This window comes from Pimephales promelas, chromosome 19 (assembly GCF_988280905.1).
Source record: "Pimephales promelas chromosome 19, fPimPro1.hap1.1, whole genome shotgun sequence".
Classification (NCBI taxonomy): Eukaryota; Metazoa; Chordata; class Actinopteri; order Cypriniformes; family Leuciscidae; genus Pimephales; species Pimephales promelas.
In genome coordinates this window covers 5521609-5530996 of record NC_142787.1, presented here as the reverse complement: position 1 = coordinate 5530996, position 9388 = coordinate 5521609, and the positions used below count along the sequence as shown (strand labels likewise).

At 32.9% G+C, this 9388-nt stretch overlaps 1 long non-coding RNA gene across 1 annotated transcript; it reads right to left on the bottom strand.

Annotated features, from left to right (window-relative positions):
* Positions 1 to 443: 443 nt before the first annotated feature.
* LOC148970718 (uncharacterized) lies at positions 444 to 4734 on the bottom strand. Its single transcript, XR_016147725.1, has 5 exons — positions 4230 to 4734; positions 3801 to 3907; positions 3143 to 3306; positions 2967 to 3048; positions 444 to 2786 (listed from the first exon to the last, which is right to left on the bottom strand). It is a non-coding gene; the product is annotated as an uncharacterized LOC148970718 (long non-coding RNA).
* Positions 4735 to 9388: the final 4654 nt, after the last annotated feature.

Genomic DNA, 9388 nt, shown 5'->3' with positions numbered 1-9388 from the left:
AGCTTTAGTATAATAAGGATTAATTATATTTAATTTACACAAAGAATATTTCTGCTTGAAAGAATAAAGAAGGATGTATGCATGGTTATAAAGAATGCATACTGTATATCATCCATTGAAAAGGCTGTGTTGTACTTTAGGAAAAGTGGTTTTTATTTAATTTTAAGATATTTTTTAAATCACAGTAGTTAAATCCGTATCTGTATTGCATGTTCAGACTTTTAAATCATTTATATTAATAGGTTAATAGATGTTTTCTTCGGGAGTGTATGGGTTTGTACATTTTATTCTATTCTAAATTCTAAATTAACGCATTACAATTTAACTAAACCCATTATATTTTAGTCGACTAAAATCCAATGTGATCTCATGAGAATACGTATGCATTTGTACGTAAAGTGTAGTTCTATCATACGTACATATAATTATGTTTTATATGCGCAGAAACGTATAATACTGACGTATTTACAGAACTAAAATGTAAAATATTTACGTTATTGACAGCACAAAAACGTAATTTATTTACATTTGAACAAATCCACCGATGTACACATTTGTACATATCACAATTTATGCATATTAAAATCGTAGCATTATGTTTTGACTCTATTGCATTCAACTGTCTTATTCATTACGTTTTCAGTCTCATTTATTGATATAATACTCATAAATATTAACATTTTGCTCGTTTCGCCTGCATGGTGTTAAACAATACACTATAAAACCTTAAAAATACATTCTTTAACTTTACTCGTTTAACCATTTTGTAATATAGTTTATTTGCCGTGAGGCACAGAAAGTGTTTTCTCCTATAAAACAAAACATAAATTCACAAAAGACATCAATTTTATTAGTTTGATGTAATCCAAATCTTTAGAATCCATAGCCTACGTTGTTTACAAGAAAAAAAAATCCTAATTCAACCTTTTATCCAGTCGTGATCTTCGCCTCCATTCTCAGCAGCAACCGTACACGTCAAATCCCGCGCTGGTGATGAATTCAAATTCAAAAATCGCGCCCTTGAGAAGCGATACGTCGTGTTTTACGGCAGAGATATCAAATGGTCATTAGCTCTTCCCTGCCTCATCACAGATTGAGACATGAAGGACTGTGACGGTTGGTTTAGTTCTTTTGAAATAGTGCGAAGCTGCGAACTGAAGCCGGATGAACATTTTCATTGATTATTAATTTAAATTCTGCTCTGTACTTCATACAAAACTATTACAATGTTGCCAGAGAGGACTGCGACTGCAAAGCATCTTCATGTGAACGGCTTTTGGTAGCGGTTTTGACATTTTCGCAATAAATATATTATTGTGATTATACTTTTCTGTTAGTCACGTTTTTCTTCATAATTGTAACGTTAGTTTACGTAGTTTTAACGAATTGTTAGGGGTAGGTTTAGGGGTAGGAGTAGGATTGGTGGCTCAAAATATATTTTAATGCCATATTGTTAATACAACTGCCATTTCCCAACACATCTGTCCATTATGTTTTATCCTTTTTTTATATTCTGTATAAAATACACTGTAAAAAAATGTCTTGTCAAATTAACAGTAACTTACTGGCAACAATTATCCAGTACTTGCTGTATTTCATTCAACAATAAAATTACTTTAACACTAACTACAGTACTGTTAAGCATACTGTAAAATCAAATAACATTATTTTACTGTAATTTCTTACCATATTAAAGTACAGTATTACACTGTTAATTTTTAATAATACTGTATAGTATTATACAGTTATGAAATGTTATTGTATTTATTTGGTGCTACTGTGTAACCTGTAGAATATGTAGAAAATCCGTAGAAATAGAGTATTATTTAACAGTTAAAATAATATTTCTATGGATTTTCTACATATTCTACAGGTTGCACAGTAGCACTATAGGAAATAGAAAAAAGAACAATTGAAGCTTTAACTGCTCAAGGTTTATTGTGTATTTTCAAACACATTACATTTACATATATACATTTAAATACATGAATAAAATTAAATACATGAATAATAATAATGTAATATAATACAATTTAAATCATGCATGAAAATCATGAACAATCATGCGTTTCAATTCATGCAAAAATGATTATGAACAGGTAAAATAGAAAAGATTAAAGGGGCGCTATCTGATCAATCTATTAGAAAGGGGGGGGGGGCTTAAACTAGATAGTCTATTGGTTTGAGATAGACTGTCTAACTGGTCAGACTGGTCTGTTGCTGATTTTAAAGGGTTTTGGGCTCCTTTATAACTAGAGGACCAGATTTGCAGGGCTGGGAGAAATGTATAACTACACTTTAACAACTACAGACCAGTGTCATTGCTCTCTCGGTTTTCTAAAATCCTTGAAAAGTTGTTTGCTCAAAAATTAATTTTTTTTTTTAGAAAAACACAAATTATTTAATGAAAAACAATATGGCTTTAGAGATAAAAAAGATTAACTGCTTTGGCATTAATTGAACTCATAGGAAAAATTACATCTGCAACTGAGGATAAAGCAATACACAGTGGAGGTCTTCATCAACTTAAGCAAAGCATTTAAAGGGTTAGTTCACCCAAAAATGAAAATTCTGTCAGTATTTACTCACCCTCATGTTGTTCAACCCCGTAAGACATTAATTCATCTTCCGAACACAAATTAAGATATTTTTTATGAAATCTGAGAGCTGGATCACTCCTGCATACTAGTCCATAGGCTTTGGTATGATTTTTTCTTTGGTATGATTGGCTTGATTTTTGTTAACGCAAATACAGACAAATGTGGCATTTTCTTTTCATCCATTATCTGTTGGTCACAAAAGTACACAAACACACATTTGAAAACAAAAACAACAACATTTGAAAGACCCACAACTGTCTAGTTTGTAATGTCAAATAATGCTACAATCAAGATGAGGCTCTATAAAAGGAGTAATTAAAACAAAGAATAAGACAAACAATACGAAAACATTAAATACAGACTTACTATTTTAATTTTGCTGTTTGGCTTGATGTGGTCATCATTTATGTATCGTCCGAGATTTTCTGTAGCTTTACTGCCATCAACACTGTATGGTGAAATATTTTAAAAACACTGTATATAAACATACCATAATATGATGTAATTATACTTCATTAGAACATTCATTAATTTAATCTTACCAGTAAGATTGTCCCTGAAAGGAGTAGAAATATAAAAAAAACTGCATCTTCAGCTGAGTAGTCTTTAAGCAGGGTCTCTCCTTCAGATCCAGCCATGTGTCTTCCAACATACTCCAGTAGGAATTCTCCTGGCTCAATATGTTTTGTGGCGATTACTCCAAAACCTAATAAATTGGGTATAAATAAGTGTAAATTAAGTATGAGAAAAGATTCATAAAGTTGTTAAGGTTGTCTAAACTGTTTTAAATGGTAGCCCTGCTTGGAAAACAAATACGATATCTACATCTAAAAGTGCAAAACTACAAAACTCATATGTATCATGACACTGAATATTGATAATTTCCATTGTTAAACAGGCCCCCGGAGTCTAACTGGCAGTTACATACAAATAATATCAAGATCACTCGCACATCTACACAATGGAGTTTAATTTGGACATCAGCAGCTAGCATAAATACAGGCAGGAAAACAGATATAAATCCACCTTTAACTGATTCAATCATGTTTTTTTGTTTCTCTTGTGTTTTTTTTTAACAGCCTGTTGTTTTTAGCTACACATTTTAAACCCAACCATTCGACATTATTTAGAGACAAAACTTAGCTTTTAATTAAGTTTTGCAAAGTCATACTGATGGCAGAATTGAATGCCGTAACTTACCTTTCTCTTCACACATTAATTTTTTCTCGAATGTGTCTTTATCTTTCCCCGAAGCAATGAAGTACAAGGCTTCCTTTTCAGGAGAAACTCTTTTGGGTCTCATTTTCCTGTGAAATATAAGAACATTTTATGCAGGATATAGTGCATATGCTAAGTAAAAAAAAAAAAAAATAGAAAATACTCTAAAAAAAAACTCCTTAGAATTGTGTAGACAATAACTTATTGAAAAGATGACAATGTGGCTGATAATTTACTACATTTTTACTATACTTTTTATATCAAGTATTTTTATAAAATCATTTTAAAAAGAAACTGAATATCAATAATACCAATCTGCATGCACATTTACATTGTAAGAGGATGCAAAAACATTGTATAATGTTAGCATTTACAAATCATCATAAAATGAAGTTAGAATGTACAACTTACCTTTTACTTCGGAAAGAAAAAAAGTGAGATGAGAAATGGCTCAGTGCGCTTAGGATCTTGGGATCTTGTAGGTAGATAAATCTTTAAACTATAATAGAAAGATAACTCTCCAATGTAGGAAACAATCTCGTTGAAGTCTTCTAAAGTTGTGCTCTTCCAAATGCCAAACATGAAGTGTGAATTAGGAACCTGGAATAGAGAGATATACGTTCTGCTATCGGAGCAGTGATTGGGCCATCGGATAAACCACAGTTAGCCAACATTACTATTGGTTCTGTTATGCAAATGTTTTGTGATTGAAATCAAATAGCTAGATTAACATAAGGGTAGAATCTGTTGGTAAATTAGTTTTAAATCCAGTTGTAAACATCAACTGGATCAGGAAAAAGTACTTTTCATAATTAGTATTATTTTGCATGCATTTTAAATAGAGCACAGAACACAAACCTATATCAATGGCAGATAAAACATGATAAAGTTAATAAAGGAAAAGTTCAAAAATAATTTCAAACTATGGGATGGTGCAGCATTTAAAGAAAGTAGGCGATATACAATTAATTTACTATTTAAAATATTTTAAAAGACAGAAAAAAGTAATTTACCACAATGTAAAAAAATAAATAAATAAAAAATCTGCTCATTTATAAATCAAATGATGTTATGTAGCAGATTACCATGGGCATTCATATTTTTGTTGGTTTAACTAAACCTTTATACCACATCTGAAACGAAAGCTCATATTAATTGTTCCTCTTGTTGAATCTCTAAAAAAATACATGCAGAGTCCTCAGAGTGTTTTAAGTATAGGATGACTTGTTTAAGCATATGTATTTTTAGGTCTAAGGTAAACTTTCACAGCCTGGCCTTTGAAGCCGTTCTCCATAGAGATGCTAATGTCCTGCAGGTAGTGGGGGTTGCAGCTCAGTCTACTCAGGGACTGAAAACACAGTGAGAAAGCGTCCGATCACAGCCATTGGGATATGATAATACATATTTGGAATGTCTAAAACATGGATGTGGTAAATGGATCTAGGAACACAACAAAGCTAAAACCATTACTGAAACCATTTTGATTCTGTCAAAAATAATTTCTAACAATTGCACCCCTTACATGTCCAGTCAGTCCCTAATTCAATTTTTTAAGATGTTTTCAAAATATCCACAGTGTATTTTTAATGTATGTTTGTTTTTATTTGGTGTGGCTCAGATGATGAGTCATAAAATAAATTATGAATGGAAGTGCATGTTTATGTTATTTTTGTGTTGTTGTTTTTTTGTCCCAAAATAAGAAACCGTAAGTGAGTGCTTGTAATAACTTCCAGTTAAAAAATATTCATAATTACCGGTTGCTTACATGCGCTCCTCACAAAGATTAATACATTTTTTAGGTTAAAGAGCTAAGGAGGTTAAATCCACAAATATCTTAACTGTTATCCATAAGCCAACTGCAATTAAGACATTTGATCAAGAAGTTTATGACAAAGAGAACGATATCTAGCACAGAGAAACAACCTGTAGGAGCGGGATTTGATCAGATGTGAGTGTGAGCGGCACACAAGTGGAACGTTTGCTTGGATTGGGTCGAGCGCAATGCAATCTTTGCTCAAATGCTCTGATTGGGATTAAAGATTTGTAAATAAAATGCCATAGAGAAACAGATACCATATTATTAAGATATCCACAGAACTAACCATTTAAAAAGTAAAATTCCTGTTTTTTACATAATGAACCTAAACAAAAGTATTTTACTTTTAAAAATCCTATTTACTTTAACTTTTTTAACGTTTTACATCAACCACCAGTATGTAAACGTTGAATTAACTATAAAGTAAGGTGAAGTAAATGAGTGACAGCCCTTTTCACGTCCCTAAGTTGTGGCCAAAATGTTTTTCCAGCTTTTGCGAAGAGTAGAGCAGACAATATAATAAGTGCCGAAGCAAAAACAGTCGATACACTTGTTACAACTGAACAGGTTATTTACAAATAGTTGATGAATGAATCAGCTTAGATGAATAGCTTATTTACAACAACAATATGATTTTCTGTCTTAATTCTGCCTCTGATTGTTTCACTGCTAGTATATCTGCTAGTGAATTGAAGCATTTAATGTAGTCTATTAACACCTGGTCTAGCGAGATAAAAACATGCAGGAAGTTACTAAACTGCAATCATCTGTGATTATCATATGTAAAGGCAAATTTACCTAGCTTGAATGTAAATCGTTAACCACACATTCCAAAAGAATAGTTTTAAGCACTATGTCAATGAAAGGATATTGCTGTTTTTTGTAACTAAAACAACTCAATTCACACTAGTGAATAGCTGCTACTATATGGCTACTTCACATCTGGGTCATTCACCCTTCTCAGTGTTTATTTTGCGATAATAGACGGCTGGATGTAGCCAACATCCCTTACTCACTTTACTAACTAACCAACAAATTATTTAAATAACAAAAAAAAGTTAGTAAAACTTAATGTTAGTAAAAAAATAAGTGGTTGGTTCATTTTCATTAATTTGGTTAAAAAACAATATTAATAAATGGAAACTTATAAAGTGCTACCCATTTTCAATGAGGTTGTGTTTTTTAAGAGTTACTATAAACTTATAAACGGTTGTGTTTTTATGAGCTCATATGAATAAGATAAATACACTTAATTAATGTATTATAATAGCATTGGTTACTTCAGATTACTGAATGCATTAAATTACCGACATTAAAGGAATAGTTCACTTTGAAATTAATTTTTGATATGTTTTATCTTACCTCAAGGGCATCCGAGATGTAGGTGTCTTTGTTTCCACAGTATTTTCAATTTTGACATTTTTTGGTCAAACCGTTCTTGTCTATCAGTCCAACACTATCTCACGACCAATTCGTACGAATTTGACGCATGATTAAAAAGTGTCTAATTCATACTAATTCGTACGACCTCACTCGTACTAATTCCTACGATTTGTCTAAACCCACGTGATGGTTAGGTTTAGGGGCGGGGTCAGGGGTAGGTCATTCGTACGAATTCATACGAATTGGCCAATTCGTAAAATATGTACGATTTAGCAAAATCGTATTAATTCGTACGTGTGAGGTCGTATGAATTGTTACGAATTAGCCACTTTTTAATCATTCGTCGAATTCGTACGACTTGGTCGTGAGATCGGGTTGATCAGTCATACACTGGAGGTGAAGGGGGTCCACCAAAGAGCAGCACAGAGAAGTCCAAACCGCAATGGACAGCCCATTCTCACACCCAAGGCGTCACTTAACTGACGCCTTGGGAAGCATTTGGACATGCTTCAATATCTGACGCTTTAGGCGCCCTTTAGCGTCAGTAAGATGACGCCCTAGGATCGCGTGTACCCTACCCCCACCCCACACCTAAACCTAACCGCGTCCTCTAACAGACGCTTTCCTTTAGCGTCAGTTAGAGGACGCCGTAGGATCGCGTCATGCAAGTGACGCTAAAGGGCGCCTAAAACGTCAAATATTGAAGCATGGTCAAAGATGACGCCTTGGGGTGAGAATGCGTTGCAATGGAAGACGATTTCGGGATATCTAAATATGTTTAGTAAAAGGTAAAACTTCCGAAATCTCTGTGTAAATATTGAGTGACGTCACACGCAAGCGATCACTTCCGGCGTAACATTGAACTGATTCAGTTCGGTTCAGTTGGACATTGAACAACAGATTCAGATCACTGTGATTACACGAGGTAAAACGATATAAATACTGTTGGTTTTCTCACACAAACCGCTCATTTCGTGTCTTAGGCCATCAATGTGTACTTACATTTACGAGTCATTAAATCATGTTTAATTTGGACTTCTCTGTGCATGCTTTTTGGTGGACCCCCTTAGCCTCCAGTGTATGACTGATAGACAACAACGGTTTGTTGAAAAATGTCAAAATTGAAAATACTGTGGAAACAAAGACACCTACATCTTGAATGCCCTTGAGGTAAGATAAAACACATCAAAAATTAATTTCAAAGTGAACTATCCCTTTAAGAAAGTACTGGACCATGTGTTGTTTATTTGGAGTTCCATGCATATTTAATCTAGTTCACTGTTTACTCACCAATACATTGGTATAACCCCAATTAATTTACTATTTAAAAGATTTTAAAAGACAGAAAAAAGTAATTTACCACAATGTAAAAAAATAAATAAATAAAAAATCTGCTCATTTATAAATCAAATGATGTTATAGGGATGTAGCAGATTACCATGGGCATTCATATTTTTGTTGGTTTAACTAAACCTTTATACCACATCTGAAACGAAAGCTCATATTAATAGTACCTCTTGTTGAATCTCTCAAAAAATACATGCAGAGTCCTCAGAGTGTTTTAAGTATAGGATGACTTGTTTAAGCATATGTATTTTTAGGTCTAAGGTAAACTTTCACAGCCTGGCCTTTGAAGCCGTTCTCCATAGAGATGCTAATGTCCTGCAGGTAGTGGGGGTTGCAGCTCAGTCTACTCAGGGACTGAAAACACAGTGAGAAAGCGTCCGATCACAGCCATTGGGATATGTTTCAATCAGCTCTGTAATTTAGCAGAGCTGTTTACAATACAGTCAAATCACACCACATGTATTTTTACACGTTTATATATCAATGTTTATACTTAAACACATTAACATTTTCTAAGACAGCCCTTGTTTTAGCAGGTGGGGAATAAATGAAAGATGATGAGTATGTCATAAATCTTGCTTTAGTAAGCAGACACTTGAGAGCTTAATGTTACTTACTCAGACTGTTAGTATTAAACAGATATGTTAGCTCAAATACAAAAACTTATACAATTGATAATACTTGATAATACATATTTGGAATGTCTAAAACATGGATGTGGTAAATGGATCTAGGAACACAACAAAGCTAAAACCATGATATGATTTTCTATCTTTTAACTTATTTATATTTTTAAACATAAACGAGGATATTGTAGAGATTACCATATTGTTGTTTTACTGTCTACCTCTCAGCAACAAAAACTAGTGATTGAATGTGTATGTATGTAAATATTCACTGATTCAAAAAAATAAACAAGGTCCTATACACTTGGCATTAACTTATATATTTTTTTAGATACAATCATATTGGGACAATGATATACAGATGTAATCAGGATCTGAATGAGTTTGATCTTGTCTAC